The following is a 17,090-nucleotide window of genomic DNA, read 5'->3' as shown; positions in this document are numbered from 1 at the left end:
GCAAAGGCTAGACAAGAGGAGAAGAATCTAGATTCTAGATCATTAATGTACAATGGATGTTATATCTATCTTGATTTATGCAAAAATATGCATGTTTTCATGTCTTCTACAATTAATTTGGTATTTGGGATGTTTGTTTTGAGTATAAATGCAAAAAAATATAAATATATATATATATAGCAGACGCTTCCACGGACGCTTCGCTTCCTAGATTTTTGGAAAATGACGCTTCGGCGTCCCCGCTTCCAAAAAACGCTTCCGCTTCGTGCAACATTGCTCCAACCATAGAGAGAATCCTCACCAGAAACAAATCGAAAGAAGCAAGTCAATCCACAGACCCCCCGAGAAAAGCTGGCCGAAAGTCAAACAAAGAGCTCAGAGATGAAACAGCCGCAAAAGAGATGGCAACGGGAGCACAGCAACCAATGGACTCATATCTAGGCAAACTAAAAGGAAGCGGAGAAAAAGCAAAGGAGAGGAGTGGACCTCACCCGACAATTGGTAAATAATGATCTTGGTCTCTTGGAATTGTAGAGGGATGGGCTCTCCCTTGAAAATAAAAGCAATCGGGGATTTATTAAAACAGGAGCAGCCAGACCTTCTTCTCATCCAGGAGACCAAAATATCTGAACAAGACTTTCAAAATCAAATCCAAAGCTTCAAAAACTTCACAGGAGTATCAACAGGCTCAGAAGGTGCCTCAGGAGGAATAGGAACAATATGGAATAAGAATAAATGGGACATCACTAATTCACAATTTTGCAACTGGTGGGTAAGAACAGATCTAAAAAACAAAGGATCTCAGGAAATCTACTCTATTTACAACATATACGCCCCAAATCATTATAGGGACAAAGGCCGCTGTTGGGACACCATATCCTCAGATCTTCAGTCTGTGCAAAACAGGAATATAATCCTGGGAGGAGACTTGAATGTAATAAGAAACGTGGAAGAAAAGTTAGGAGGAAACTACCACGCAGACCCTTCAAGAGACATGCTGGAATCCATAATTCAGACACACAATCTGATTGATATTCCCCTATCCAACGGGAAATATACATGGAGTAACAAAAGAACTGGCTCCTACAATATTAAAGAGAGATTGGACAGATTTCTACTCCAGGAAAGAATCGCAGCAAGTTTCCAGTCTATTAAGAGCAAATTAATTCATGCTTCGGCCTCCGACCACAAACCTGTGGTTTTAAATCTGGACAAAGGCAGAAACTTGGGGCCCCTCCCCTTCAAATATAACAAAACGTGGGATCTCAAAGAAGAATTTCGCACTCTCATTCAAAATCAGTGGGCCAAGGAAGTATATGGATCGCCCTATTACATTTGGGAAACAAAGTTAAAATCTCTAAGAGCAGTCATCAAACAGTGGGCAAAGGAAGCAGCAATTTTGGAAAATAAAAAAAAATCAGATCTGCTCACGAAGATGGAGCAGTGGAATAAGGTTAAAGAGAACACTCAATATACAAGTGAAGACTTAGATTATGAAAAAGAAATGTACAGGGAACTCTTTAGACAAAATAGAGTAGAGGAAGAGGATCAAAGACAAAAATCCCGATGTCTTTGGCTGAAAGCCGGAGACAAAAATACATCCTTTTTCCATAACAATATAAAGCTCAGGCGAGCTGGAAACCAGATAGACAAAATAGAAGCTGAAGGAAAAGAGATTAGTGACCAAGAAGAAATTAAAGAAGCAGCATATAACCACTTCAAATCTCTACTATCTGCTGCTCCTCAGCAAACGGACAGCTCCGACTTTCTTAGTGCAGTAGAGAGCAAAATATCAGATTCTCAAAATAAGGAGTTGGATCAGGACATTTCAGAAGAGGAAATCCGAGCAGCAACCTTCAGTATGCAGCAGGACAAGGCCCCGGGTCCGGATGGGTTCACGGTCGCCTTCTACCGAAATCATTGGGAAACAATCAAAAAAGACTTTGTGCGGATGGTAAAGAATGTATTCAAAAATCACAAGATGGGAGAAAATACTAAGTCTTCTCACATAGCTCTCATCCCTAAGGAAGCGAATCCTCTCTCTTTTGACCGGTTCCGCCCCATATCCCTATGTAATGTATCTTACAAGATTGTAACCAAAATTCTAGCCAACAGGCTCAAAAAACTTCTTCCTCACTTAATCTCTGAGAACCAGGGAGGTTTTGTCCCGAGCAGGCAAATAACAGACAATGTCATTTTGATCCAAGAAGCTATTCACAGCAGCTTCAACAGAGGAGAAAGAGGAATGATAATCAAACTTGACATGGCAAATGCTTTTGATAGAGTCGACCATTCCTTTTTAATAGCAGTTCTCAAAAAATTCGGGATCTCAAAAAACTTCATAAGCATTATCAATGGGTGCATCTCTAACCCTTGGACCGCTCCCTTGATTAATGGTCGCCCCAGCAAATATTTCAGAAGCTCTAGGGGGTTGAGACAAGGTTGTCCTCTCTCTCCCTTCTTATACATCATAATGGCAGAGACTTTGAGCATTCATCTAGAAAACCTTCGCAGGCAAAAAGAGATCACTGGAATATGGATAGAAAGAGGGACCAAAGAGATCAACCATTCGCTCTTCGCGGATGATACCCTACTCATTGGGGGAGCTTCAAGCTTAATGGCAAAAAGATTCAAGAAAGTGTTGGATGCATTTCTAGCAGTCTCAGGAGGGAAGTTGAACAACAGAAAATGCAAGATCTACACTTGGAATGTCCCTCTCCAAATTAGGCAAAGAATATCCTTGATTCTGGACATTCCAGTGCAAAGGAACTGGAGTTTCTTCTCCTATCTAGGTTTGCCATTGGCCAAAGAAACAGTCAAGGCTGAGATTTGGGTCAAACACATAGAAAAGATGAGAGGCCTCCTGCAGAGTTGGGGAGTGTCTTGGCTAAACTTGGCAGGAAGATCGATTCTCATTAAGGCCATCCTCTCTGCTCTCCCAATTTATCAATATGCGGTCACTATGGCTCCGGCCAGCATCCACAAACACATGGAGCTTATCTTGCGAAGCTTCCTCTGGCAGGGAGGAAAACAAGAGACCAAGAAATTTAGCCTTGTCAAATGGGATCAGGTAACCCTTCCATATGAAAAGGGAGGACTATCCATCAAAATTTTGAGCCTCTTCAATCGGGCTTTGGGTTTTAAGTTGATCTGGAGAATCCTTACTGGCAAAGGATCGTGGTGGGTGGAGGTCATAAAAAGGAAATATCTCAGAGGCCCGAACTCTAATCTTATCTCTGAACCTATAGCCGAAAGACCTTGCACCCCGGTGTGGAAACTCATTAAAAAAGTGCTCCCCCAATTCAGAGAAAACACATCCAAACTGCCTGGAAACGGCAAGGATATTAACATTTGGTCAGACAGAATTATGGGCTCTAAGCCGAGAAATCTACTCCAAGCTCTCCGACCTTTGCAGATCTGGATGGAGGAAAGAAACTTAACCACTTTGTTTGATATATCAATATGGAATCATAACAATTGGCAAGACTGGAAGGATCTTCAAATCCCCAACGATCTTAGAGATCTCTGGTCCAATCTCAAGTCCTCTCTCTCTGGTTCTGCGCCCACTAATATTGGGACTGAAGACAGGTATATCTGGGATCCCAGTGGAGGAAAATTCACGGTAAAAGAGGGGTACAAAGCACTACAGGCCACTACCCAAACAGCAAACTGGAACCTTTCCACAACTGTCTGGAATTCAGAGTGTCTCCCAAAGATCAAACACTTCAATTGGACTCTTCTTAAAGGTAAGACCCTTACTGCTGAGAATTTAAGGAAAAGAGGAATTTTGGGCCCATCAATGTGTTGCTTCTGTCGAGCAGAGGAGGAAAGCATTCAGCACATTTTCTTACTCTGCCCCTTTGCCCAAAGCTGCTGGAAGCAGGTGATAAGCCCCCTGGAAATTGGCGAAAATTTTGACCAGATCTCCTCTCTTCAAAAAAATTGGGGGAAATGTTATCCCTTCCCCAGAAAAGGCAATCACAATATCAGCAGATTGTGGAAATGCATCCCAGCCACCCTATGCTGGCAAATTTGGCTAGCAAGGAATAACTACGTCTTCAACAATAAAAAGCCCAATCCGGCCAGTATCCTAGCTAAAACAACAGCCATCATCTCAGAAACAATAAGCACAAATCTCATCGCCCTCCCAGATCAGTCAAGCTGGCGCCAAGAAGAGATGGATTGGTACAATAAATTTAGTCTCAGTTATACCAACAACTACCATTCCCAAACAAAAGCACACAAAAAAAGGATGCACTGGAAACTCAGAGGATCCAAGGATGAAGTTAACCAGTGGATCATAGATCAGAAGCGCCCTACTCTGCACTTCGATGGCGCTTCTAAGAACAACCCAGGGAACGCTGGAGCAGGGGGTATCATAAAAGATCATCTTGGGAAAACTATCGTAAGCTATGAATGGGGTCTGGGGAAAGTATCTAACAATGTGGCTGAAGCGTATAGCCTCCTTCTAGGCACCACTATTCTGAATAGGCTGGGAATCAGAAATCCAATCATTTTGGGGGACTCGGCCATCATTATAGCAGCCTTGGTCTCGGGAGCAGAATTCAATAAAGCAGCCCTTAGCAATATAAAGTTCAGGATATAGGATAACCTCAGAAATATGGGAGACACGACGTTCAAGCACGTTTTAAGAGAAAACAACACCGAAGCGGACTTTTACGCCTCTAAGGCCACCAGCAGACAGAGTGGACAAATCAGAGAAAATGAGCACATCTACGACAAAGCAATCCCATAGCAGACCAAGCTGTTCACCAAAGTCTTTGAACAGCAACATCAGCACGCTTCTGAAACCAAGTCACTTCAGTCATCACTCATATCTAGATTTTTTCTGCCTCAATCCTGGCAAGCTGATCTCAATCCGCCCCCTCGAGAATTGTGTTACATCTCTCTCCCAGTCCGCTCCCTGGCTCGCTCTAGAGACCCGATCACACCATGTTTCACGTGATTCCACCTCTCGGAATTCTGGTTTGTGTCCCTTCATAATCCTTATCGACTGCATCACTGATACTATGAATGATTTAGAGCCTGCCCAAATCCATGAGCATATCCTGTACCACCCTCTGGCTCAGCCTACCTTGATGTGTTATATACTCCTCACTCCCCTCGCTCATCCCAAATCTCTTTCGCCCTCACAGAAGCAAAGCAGAGGAGCAGTGTTTGGTTCTCTGCTCCTGGAAGCCCGCAGCAATAGTAGAGGACAGCAGTCCTGTTCCCCTAAGTTTCAAATCTTTCCCCTCTTTGCCCATCTCAGATTCACACCTCCTCTTCAACAGCAAAGGAAAGAAACAGCTCCTGGCATCCAGCCTCAGGAGTTTGGCAGCAACAGTGGTCGATTCCAGCACATCTCTTCAGCGAAATCATCATCTGCAATCCATAAAGGTATACTCAGCATTTCGCATCTTTGGTTGCTTTATCATAATCAGTCCTGTATTTTGGTTCTTTTCGCAGATTGGCCGATCTCTCCTAGCGCCGATTCCTGCCTTCATCCCCTCTGCTCTCCCATTTCTCGTTTTCCTCTCTCTCTCAGAGCTCCTTCTCTTCGTTCCTCTTCTCTTAACATCACCTCTGAGATGGCCTCAAATCCGGAAAATGATGAACATGCCGAGAATCCCTTGGACAGAGTAATCACGAACAGCTCTTGTACGCTCTGTAAGGCTCATTGCTTTATGATAGCCCGGTTTGTGAAACATTTCAACGAGCTCAAAGAAGATTTTCAGGCTGACTGTAGATCTAAGAGAAAGAAATTGGAAAAACAGAAAGTGGAAATTGAAGAATTAAAGGAAAAATGTAAACACATGGAGGAGGCAATCGCCCACATCAAAACGCTCACTCAAAGTATGCAAGCAGAGAATTCTACCAGAGCCAGCGCAAAGCAAGAACTGCAGTATGATGATTCGGTCAACCAGCATGAGTAATTTGTCTAATGTCTTGTAAATTTTGTCTATTAGCAGGCTCATATGTAAGGCAATATAGCCGTTTCCTTTTCAATCTGTATTTCAACTCAAGCAACAAGGAGCCAGGGTCTGCGAACCCATTTTGGAATCCTCCTTCTTCTCTTTCTCTTCTCTTCCCAGATGTAACAGGACTTGGTCCCATCAGTTTTTATAATATATGAGTATCCGATCATGTTAAAAAAAAAAAACAACAACAAAGAAAATGATTTTTGTAAACCATGGTTTTCATGCTCAAGTCATTTGTCATTAGGTCAAGCATCCATTGAATGCTCCTAGGGTTTACATGAGTCAAAGTGTCCTTGTCATATTGTAAAAGTTCCATTCGGGCATTTGTATCAAAAGAAGAAAACTATTTTTGTAAATAGAAATGTCTAGAAGTCTCCCAAGGCCAAGGCGGCCTACAGAGGTTAATGGAGCCTCTTGGAAGGCTATATACAAGAAGAACTTCGACCTCCTTGGACACATATCAAGCAACATCATCTTTGGATTAGATCTGCAATTGGAAAAGAGAGCGAAGGTCCTAGAAAAGCAAGAAGAAGGCTAGCGATGGAAGGAATAAGCCCTAGAAGAGTTCGGAGGTATGAAATATGTTTGCTTTAGCTCACACGTGTGAGAAACCTGGGGTATCTGGGAATATCTCAGGTCCGAATGTTGCAGTATAGTTGTAGGTTCTTCTTTGGGATCTGAAAGGCTAGAAGAGCCTTTCTTTTGGAAGAATATTGCCTCGCTACTCTCAGAGAAGAATGGTTGGTGGCTGGCTTGGTTCTTGATGGTAGAACTGGCCTAGGTTTTTGGTCTTGGAAGTCTCCTTTGAAGTAATTCTATAAGAAGAGAATTTCTTTCTAGGTTTTCCCCTTGGAAGGGTTTTTCCCTGGCTTGAAGCCTATATCTTGTGTTCATTTTTGTATGGTTGTGATCTTCATTGTTTTGGCACTTATTTGTTGACAAGAACATAAACATAATCAAGAAGAACATAACGTCTCAAATAATTGTCATGTAGCAAAATGTTAAATTAAATGTTGCCCTAATTGATTTTCCAACATGGTATCAGAGCTTAGGTCAAGAACATAGGCAGCCGGAAGATCATTGGAAGGGTTTTGCCTTGCTCCAAAAATCCAAAAGAATGGACTGTCTACAAGGCCGAATTGTTCTAGTACAAGACCAAGGAAGAGCAGAAGGCTGAACATGGGATCAAAGGAAAGATTGGGCACTTAAATTCCACTATAATCTAAATCGAAGGTTTTAGAACTAACTCATGGAACCAAGAGATGTTTGAAGGGCTAGTCTATACAACGCAGCAGGCTTGGAAGGTGTTTCTGGGCTTTCTTTGAAAGATTTGGTGGCAACATTAGGTCACATTTATTGTAACGATTGTAGAAGGATCGTGGGTCTTGTAGTGGACTATTTGAAGGGGTCGAAAGGCCTTAAACAAGTTCAAATAAGGACTATTAAGCCAACAAAGAAGACTACTTGAAGAAAAGAATCGACCACGGTTGTGGAAGATATTTGTAGCCATGTTTATGAGGTCTTTGCAATGGTTATCGAAGCCCTAACCACAGGGTCGAAGTCACCATGCAAATGCCAGTAACATCGAGAAAGTTTGATAAGATAGGCCAAGACCTATAACCTCATTTCTTGAGGAATCCAAGGCTAGAAGTAGCCCTACAGTCAAGCGAAGTAAGGCAACTTGTAGAAGATATAAGACTGCAAATTGAAGAGACATTTTGTTAAGTTATGGTATGTTCTATGCTTATAACAGTTTACTTCTTTTTCTTATTATATTCCACCGATTATCAATCACATGTACATAAAGTAAAGTGCAGATAGAACATTAAACAATCGACAGAAAACAAGCCAAGACAAGAGACACAAGATGTGGCGGCTAGCCAGGGACAAACCCCACAATGTGTGGGGAAACCCTTTGATCAAATCTTCTTTTATCTTCAATAATTCAGCAGAGAGAAATAGTACAATAAATTTGACTCATATCAGCAGTAGCAAACCCTAGATCAGTAGCATCAGCATTAGCGGCTTCATTATCAAACTAGGGCAGACCATATCTCACAAACCGACCGTCAGATTGACTTCATTCCACCACCAAAAGTTTTGGCTTCCAGAGGAGGTTCAGATGAACCTACAGTGCAGTTCAGATGAGGAGATCTTCTAGGCCACGCAAGTCAATCTTTACTTCTGCAGTTGCAGCTTCAGTTTCAGCAGTTTCCGGCTTCAAACTAGGGCAGTCGATATCTTGCAAACCGTTCGTCGGATTGACTTCATTCCACCACCAAAAGTTGCGGCTTTCAAAGGAGGTTCAGATGAACCTACAGCGCAGTTCCAACGAGGAGATCTTCTAGGCCACACAAGTCAATCTTTACTTCTGCAGTTGCAGCTTCAAATTCAACAGCTTCCGGCTTCACATGTGTGAGAGAGAGAGACCCATTTCAGCGCAGTAGAGAAGAGACTCATATTTGCGCAGTAGAGAGAGAGAGATATGATGAGATGAGTGAGTCCAAATGAGGAAAAGTCCTCTTATATTTATACACAACGTTGGTGGGTGAATAGATGCGACTGTTGGGCTTCTGAGCCTACATGAGTTGTAGGTCGGCTTGATAATAATTCCATAATCAAAATAAATTCATATCTCCATGAATACTTATCGGAATTGGATGATCTTTATATCAATCCTACACATCTCGATGAGAGGAATCTAATAAAAATATTATCAGCCATGAATAAAATGACCCACATGAAGTTTTGCCTTGGTTGCCAATTTTAACACTCCCTCTCAACCATGGAGAACTTCATCTGCAATCTGTCTATCGGTCGTTACTATTCATCCATCAAATGCACTACCCTGTACAGCCTGACCCTTGCTCTGGTCTGCTCTATTCTGCCTGTTTTGCTTTGTCTTGTTCTGCCCTGCACTGATCTTTACTGTTTTGCTCTATTCTGCTCTGCTCTTGCATTGTTCTGTTCTGCTCTGCTTTTGTCCGAATAATGAAGAAGAAGAAATGATCGAGGATGTATCATACTGACTCAAAATCAGTCTCAGAGTATGTATCACTGGTCCCAGACCAGTCTCAACCAACCCAAAGTCAGCGTCATAGTGAGTACAACTCCAATGGTCCCAGACCAATATCATCCTCCACTGACTCAAAGTCAGTCTCAGAGTATGTACCACTGATCCCAGACCAGTCTCAACCGACCCGAAGTCAGCGTCATAGTATGGTACAACTCCTACCACTGGTCCCAGACCAGTATCATTGATCCCAGATCAATGGAGGTCATCCTAGCGTAGGGAGTACGGTAGTTACAACGATGCGTCCATCGGTACTACTATGGTCCCTAACTTCATTTCCCTGCTCATTGATCAGATGAGAGGTACTTCCCATGAGTCCCAGACTGCATGGGTAGAATGCCTCGACAGGAGAACTAATCAATCCTGTCCTCATAGGAGAACACATCAATCCTGCTACAATTGCCATGGATAACACATCAATCCAGGCCTCACAGGAGAACACATCAATCCTACTACAATCGCCGTGGAGAACACATCAATCCAGGCTGCCATGGAGAACACATCAATCCAGGCCTCACAGGAGAACTAATCATCCTGCTACACAGGAGAGCGAATCATCCTGTTCCACAAGAGAGCGAATCATCTTGTCCCACAAGAGAGCGAATCATCTTGTTCCAGTGTGCACCACCAGGGGAGGGTGAGTCACCCTGTGGTCATATGTTGCTCCAGTAGGAACCGCAAGCCCTTAGAGCTCCCAGAGCTCAATGTATGCAACATGCAAGACCCTTGTACAAGGGTTTCTTGCCAACTCCAAGTCGTTTGGGAAAATCACAGATTAGATCTTTCCTCGGGGCTTTGACAAGGTGTATCAACCTGTACATCATCTTGATGTGATGGAGCTTCCTTGCTCATCGACTTACCATATCCCAGATGATGTCTATCTGCTGAAGCAATTGACGAATACAAGATTCCTCAATAATCGAATCCCACCTCTGGTTGTTACAGAGAATCACAGTGGTATCCAATGTAAATCCAAACAGCTCACTGAAGAGCTTTCGCAACCAGACTGCCTCACACGAGGTTATGCTAGCAACAATATATCCTGCTTTGGCGGTGCTCAAAGCCACCGACTTCTGCTTCCTGCTCATCCAGGATATCGAAGCAGATCCCAAGGTGAAACAGTACCCGGAAGTGCTCTTACGGTCCTCCACATTGCCTGCCCAGTCAGCATCTGTGTATCCAAATAGTCTCACATCTCTGGCAATGTATCTTAACCCATAAGTGATAGTGCCACGAAGATATCTCAGCAGATTCTTAGCACCAATCCAGTGTATGTGGTGGGGTTCAACCATGCGCTGGCTCAACGTGTTGACTGCAAAGCATATATCTGGACGGGAGTTCACTAAGAACATTAATGCTCCGACGAGTTGCCGATACTCGGTAGCATTTCGTAAAACAGGTCCAGCAGCACTACCGCTTAACTTCTTGAAGTCAAGCTCCATCGGAGTAGTTACAGGCTTGCAGTCCACCATTCCGAATCTTTCCAATATCTTCACCACATATTTTCCTTGAGATAGGAAAATTTCTCCTGGCTTTTGCCACACTTCAAGTCCTAGGAAGTAGTGCATCAGTCCTAGGTCTTTCATTTCAAATTCCGAGGCCAGCTCCCTCTTACATTTGTGAATGAGAGGGTCTGCACCTGTTAGAAAGAGGTCATCCACATACAATACCAGTATGAGAGGCTTGTCATCTTCAACCTTAAAGTAAAGGTTAGGATCGGCTTCACTCCTAGTGAATCCCAGCTTCATCAAGTAGCTATCGATCCTCTCATACCATGCTCGGGGTTCTTGCTTCAGCCCATAGAGAGCTTTCTTCAACCTGCATACATGAGATTTTCGATCATAAATCTCAAATCCTTCGGGTTGCTCCACGTAGACCTCTTCTTTGATCGAGCCATGCAAGAACGCAGTCTTGACATCCATCTGATGTAGGTTCCATCCTTGTGAAGCGGCGAGGGCTATGATCGAGCGGATGGTCGTATATCTGGCAACAGGTGCAAATATCTCATCATAGTCTATACCTTCCTTTTGGGAGAAACCTCGAGCAACAAAACGAGCCTTATACTTTTCCGTGCTTCCATCTGTTGCATGCTTTATCTTGTAAAGCCATTTGGAAGTAACAACAGTCTTGTCCTGGGGTCTGGGAACTACTTCCCAAACATCATTCTTTATGATAGACTCATATTCTTCGGTCATAGCATCCTTCCATACTTGATGCTTGACGGCATCTGAGAATGACGAAGGCTCATTTTGTATGATCGTGCTCATGATGGTCAGGTATCCCTGATACCTGTTAAGTTTCTTACTTTGATGAAAGGTTCGTCAGGGTGTAGCATGTCCTTCAACATCATCAAGTATCCACCTAAGCCATGAAGGCCTCTTCCTAGAAGAGGAAGGCTCATGTGGATGAGAATCTATCAAATCCATGGGTTCTTCTACATCAGGCATTGATTCATCATCCTTTTCTTTCGGTTCCCTGGTGTTGGCTTCTTGAGAGCTCCTCAAAGTCGAAAGATTGTTCACCTTGCGGTGAACTTTTCTTTAGGAGTCTTGGAACCCAATGCTTGATGAGGGCATCAATTTTGTACATATACAACTGTGATTGTAGTTTCAGCCCATAGAAACATCAGAAGTCTTTGATCATGTAGCATGGCCCAAACAGCTTCCATCATTGTGCGGTTCTTCCTTCCCACCACACCATTCTGCTCAGGAGTATGTGGTGTAGTAGTCTCCCTCTTAATGCCAACCTCAGGTATGCCTGAGTGAACCAATTGTAATATATCAGAGGTCTTGCTTTGGCTTGAGGGGAATGGTCCCCTTTTGAGCTTTCCTTCACCACATCCTGGACATACACCTTCATTCTCTATTCAGAATTCGGGCATCCCTATCACCATTTGTCTTACACCGAGTATAGCTTTATAATGAAGGGGGGCAAACCTCTAATGCCAAAGTTCAGACTGAAGAGATGTGTCATAAGACATGACACCTAGCAGACTTCCATCGACCTGATATAATGAATCAACACTAAACCCAAGAGTAAAGGCATCTTTAACATTATTTTTCCATATACATACCTTGCCATCGCTGAAGGTTACCTTGTAGCCTTTGTCTTCCGTTGCCAAGATGGACACTAGGTTCCTTTTGAGGTCAGGTGCATTTAATACATCGTGGACTTTCTAGCCTTCTTGAATGGTTGTCCTCCTCCTTAATCTCCAGCTCTCCTCTTACCTTTGCTGTTGAATTTGTCATTCCTTTGATTGCCATCAGAGGGATTTTGATCATCGTCCTAGAGTGAGTCCTTTCTATCAGGGCACTCCCTTGCATAGTGACTTGCTTTATCGCAAATGTAACATCGTCATTTTCTTCTAGCCTTAGGTCCAGCCTTTCCTTTTGATTTAGTCCCGGAATTATTTCTTTTCTTTGCATGAAAAGAAAAGGCAGCAGGAGGACCTTTAAGCATGGGCATTTCTTACACTTCTTCCCTTGTTTCTTCTTGAATGCATCTAGCCATTAATTCCTCGAAACTAGGAATTACATTATAGTTCAGAAGAGTAGTCCTGAACACATACCATTCATATGGTAATCCTCCAAGAGTTGTGAGTGCCATTTCTCTGTCAGTAATAGTTTCCCCAATAAATAGGAGATCGTTCTTGATCTCGGTGATTCTTAAGAAGTATGCTTGCATAATTTCATCTTTACCCTTCTTGATTTCCCTCAACTTATTTCTAAGAAACAAAACTTGATTTGCATCATTAACTTTAAATAAACTCACCAGTCTGTCGTAGATTTCCTTGGAGGTGTCTAGATCAGAGATGTAGGCCACCAAGCGCTTGTCGATAGAGTCCCGGATGATCTTCTTTGTTTTGACTTCTCCATTTTTCCATTTGTTCCAGGCAGCAGCAGATGCATTTGATGAAGGCTCAACAATATGGCCTCTTACATGGTCCAGCACTCCTTGATCTTCAAGGGTTAGATCGATAGACATCTTTCATCCGTGATAGTCAGCTTTCTCACGGAGCTTGTCTTCGGCAGGAAAGAGTGTTGAGGACCCCATAGTTCTTTTAGGATAGCCTTGCCAATCTTCTCTTCAATGATTGCTCTAGCTCTTCCTCGGGCTTTGTCTTCACCTCAGCTCTGATACCACGTTAAGTTATGGTATATTCTATGCTTATAACAGTTTACTTATTTTTCTTATTATATTCCACCGATTAGCAATCACATGTACATAAAGTAAAGTGCAGATAGAACATTAAACGATCGACAGAAAACAAGCCAAGACAAGAGACACAAGATGTGGCGGCTAGCCAGGGACAAACCCCACAATGTGTGGGGAAACCCTTTGATCAAATCTTCTTTTATCTTCAATAATTCAGCAGAGAGAAATAGTACAATAAATTTGATTCATATCAGCAGTAGCAAACCCTAGATCAGTAGCATCAGCATTAGCGGCTTCATTATCAAACTAGGGCAGACCATATCTCACAAACCGACCGTCGGATTGACTTCATTCCACCACCAAAAGTTTCGGCTTCCAGAGGAGGTTCAGATGAACCTACAGCGCAGTTCAGATGAGGAGATTTTCTAGGCCACGCAAGTCAATCTTTACTTCTGCAGTTGCAGCTTCAGTTTCAGCAGTTTCCGGCTTCAAACTAAGGCAGTCGATATCTTGCAAACCGTTCGTCGGATTGACTTCATTCCACCACCAAAAGTTGCGGCTTTCAAAGGAGGTTCAGATGAACCTACAGCGCAGTTCCAAAGAGGAGATCTTCTAGGCCACGCAAGTCAATCTTTACTTCTGCAGTTGCAGCTTCAAATTCAACAGCTTCCGGCTTCACATGTGTGAGAGAGAGAGACCCATTTCAGCGCAGTAGAGAAGAGACTCATATCTGCGCAGTAGAGAGAGAGAGATGTGATGAGATGAGTGAGTCCAAATGAGGAAAAGTCCTCTTATATTTATACACAACGTTGGTGGGTGAATAGATGCGACTGTTGGGCTTCTGAGCCTACATGAGTTGTAGGTCGGCTTGATAATAATTCCATAATCAAAATAAATTCATATCTCCATGAATACTTATCGGAATTGGATGATCTTTATATCAATCCTACACCTCTCGACGAGAGGAATCTAATAAAAATATTATCAGCCATGAATAAGATGACCCACATGAAGTTTTGCCTTGGTTGCCAATTTTAACACATTTCAAGCCTAACTTCAAGATTTTTGCAGTGACTATGATATGCCCTAACTAGAAGGGCCGAAGTTGCAAAATGACGGCACAAGCTTCATTTCAGGGCTTTCATCAAGGATAGCAAAGTAAGGAACGATAAGAATCTAGGGTTGATAAGCTTCACTTGAAGGTTTTTGGTTTCTAGGGATTGTAAGATGGGACTTGATTAAGAAACCCTAGTCTATGTAAAACCATAACCCTAATTTGTTCCCTCATAGAAACCCTAGCTCTTGACTTCTAGGGTTTGCAGATAATCTAGGGTATATGGTAAACTTTAGCAAGGGAGGAATTGGATGAAATCTAGGATATGACATCAAAACCCTAGGGTTGATGTTTCCAAGAGAAATATCAAAGGAATTTAGGGTTTGTGTCTAAGAATCCTAGGAGAATACCCTCTATGAAAACCATGGAAACCCTAGATCGTCATCATGCTCTTGTACTTGTATATATTTTGCTTGGTTGTACTTGTCAGTGAATGTTGCAGGTACATAATAAAGGAAGCAAAATGAGAAGGATGGATAAGCAAAGTAGTCCTTGTACTTGTTAATGATGAGCATGATGGAAGGAGGGAATTGTAAGGACCCTGAAGACAATGATGGTAACAAGGTCATTAAAGAAGTAAGCATGTATCATCATGTTTTCTATAAGAATCTTGTTTTGGCATGGCATCATAGATAAAAACAGGTGATAGTAGCATATTGAGAGTCTACATGATTGAACAGTTTTGTAAGAATCATCTGTTATTTCAAGAATGAGAAATTCGGGAGACCTTTTTGGATAATGTTCATCCATAAATTGTCAAACATCAAAACCCTAGGGTTGATGTTTCCAAGAGAAATATCAAAGGAATTTAGGGTTTGTGTAGAATCCTAGGAGAATACCCTCTATGAAAACCATGGAAACCCTAGATCATCATCATGCTCTTGTACTTGTATATATTTTGCTTAGTTGTACTTGTCCATGAATGTCACAGGTACATAATAAAGGAAGAAAAATGAGAAGGATGGATAAGCAAAGTAGTCCTTGTACTTGTTAATGATGAGGATGATGGAAGGAGGGAATTGTAAGGACCCTGAAGACACTGATGCTAACAAGGTCATTAACGGAGTAAGCATGTATCATTGTGTTTTCTAAAAGAATCTTTTTTGGCATGGCATCATAGATAAAAGCAAGTAATAGTAGCATATTTAGAGTCTACTTGATTGAACTGCTTTGTAAGAATCATCTATTATTTCAAGAATGAGAAATTTGGGGACCTTTTTGGATAATGTTCATCCATAAATTGTCTAACATTATGTTAGAGGTAGTCATTTCGCCAAGATGGATCTTCAATATCCTATAAGAACCATCATTTTGGGAGGTTCTTGGAAAAGGCATTATGACAAGGACTAGTCTAATATTCCATATTATTTGGAAATAAAACTCTTAAAGGGATGAAGGATTGTAATTGGTCAAGTTGCAGGCTCATTATGAAATACATATAGCTAGATGATTGTGTGAAAGACTAAGAATGCATTTTTGAAGTAACTTTTGCGAAGGATTCATATAATCCTATAAGAAAAGTTGATCATAAATTATGCAAGGTGAATCTTTCATTTAGTTATAAGATGCCTACTAGGATGAATTTGGCTTACTCTAGAATGGATGGAATATTAAGATTTTCTCGCTAAGAATAATAATCAACATCTAGTATAATCTCCAGAAGAAAAATGATAACATGGTAATCAAGTTCAATCTTTGGGCACTCTGATGCATGAAGGAAGATTCATGTGGAGATGAACCTTGAGAATGTTGATAATAAGAAAGTTGTCACGATGAGGTAAATCTAATAATTATTATTGGTTATCTGGTTAACATATTGTTTTTGCTACCTAAAAGGATGTTGCAGGAATACATGATGGTAGTTGAGGTTAGTTCAACTATATGGATGGAATACATGAAGAATGTTGAAGGTGTTGAAGAATCTAGGGCAGTTAGAGCTAATGTGATTCTTCTTAGCATGATAACTATTTGATAGGTTTTCTTACTAGTACAGTCTTTCCTTATTATTAGAGTGCGTCTTCTTTAGTTCATCAAATAGCTACCAAAACAAAGAAACAAGAACAAAAGATGTTTGGCTTTCTGCCAAGGCCAAAACCTCTCCATCTTGGAAAGGAAAACCCACACAAAATTCTTCTTATAGAGATTCCAATTGACGGATACCAAGACCATGACCCTTGACCTACTAGGCCACTCCAAGACTAAGACACCAATACTCTTCTTACTGTTGAGATCATCATCATCATTACTGCTTCACCGCGATTATCATCATAGTACAACAGAGGTCTTTATTTTTGCACCATTGCTTCCTTCATCACCATGTCAACGAGTTCTTTCTATTGTTGCGCTATCAAGGTCATCATTAAGATTACTATTGTTGCAACACTGCTATATCGAGACTTATGACAGCGTCTAGTAGTATGCCGAGAGAGTATCACTGAGATCCTTATCATAATAGTTATGACAAGAACGTGACTGTGTCTTTATTATCTCCACCGAGACTATAATTGTATTCGAATTGCACCGAGATCACAGTTATGCCGAGAACGTGTACCACTATAATGCCTATCCGAAAATCACAGTGATCCTCCTTCATACGAAATACTGAACTGTTGCCTTTATCTGAGTTTCCTGCACCATTATACCTTGTTCGAGATTCTGAACTTCCTGCACCCATCCGAGATTGCAAAGACTTGTCCAAGATTCTGAGCTTCTGTGGTGACTTTAGCTGGGTATATATAGTTGTATGTTCATGTATTCAAGCCGACAT

General features: G+C 41.8%; 1 protein-coding gene and 1 pseudogene across 4 annotated transcripts in view; both read right to left on the bottom strand.

The window, feature by feature from the left end:
* Positions 1–17,090, bottom strand: part of LOC149249012 (protein serine/threonine kinase) — a 318,878-nt gene that overhangs the window by 138,108 nt on the left and 163,680 nt on the right. The gene's annotated exons all lie outside the window — the stretch shown is intronic.
* The window catches only part of LOC149249013 (uncharacterized), a 39,356-nt pseudogene continuing 26,914 nt past the window's right edge, over positions 4,649–17,090 (bottom strand).

This window comes from Pinus tabuliformis, chromosome 7, assembly GCF_031772625.1.
Source record: "Pinus tabuliformis cultivar Carrire ecotype Pingquan chromosome 7, CPIR1, whole genome shotgun sequence".
In the NCBI taxonomy this organism is placed as follows: Eukaryota; Viridiplantae; Streptophyta; class Pinopsida; order Pinales; family Pinaceae; genus Pinus; species Pinus tabuliformis.
This window is presented reverse-complemented; position numbering and strand designations above follow the sequence as displayed.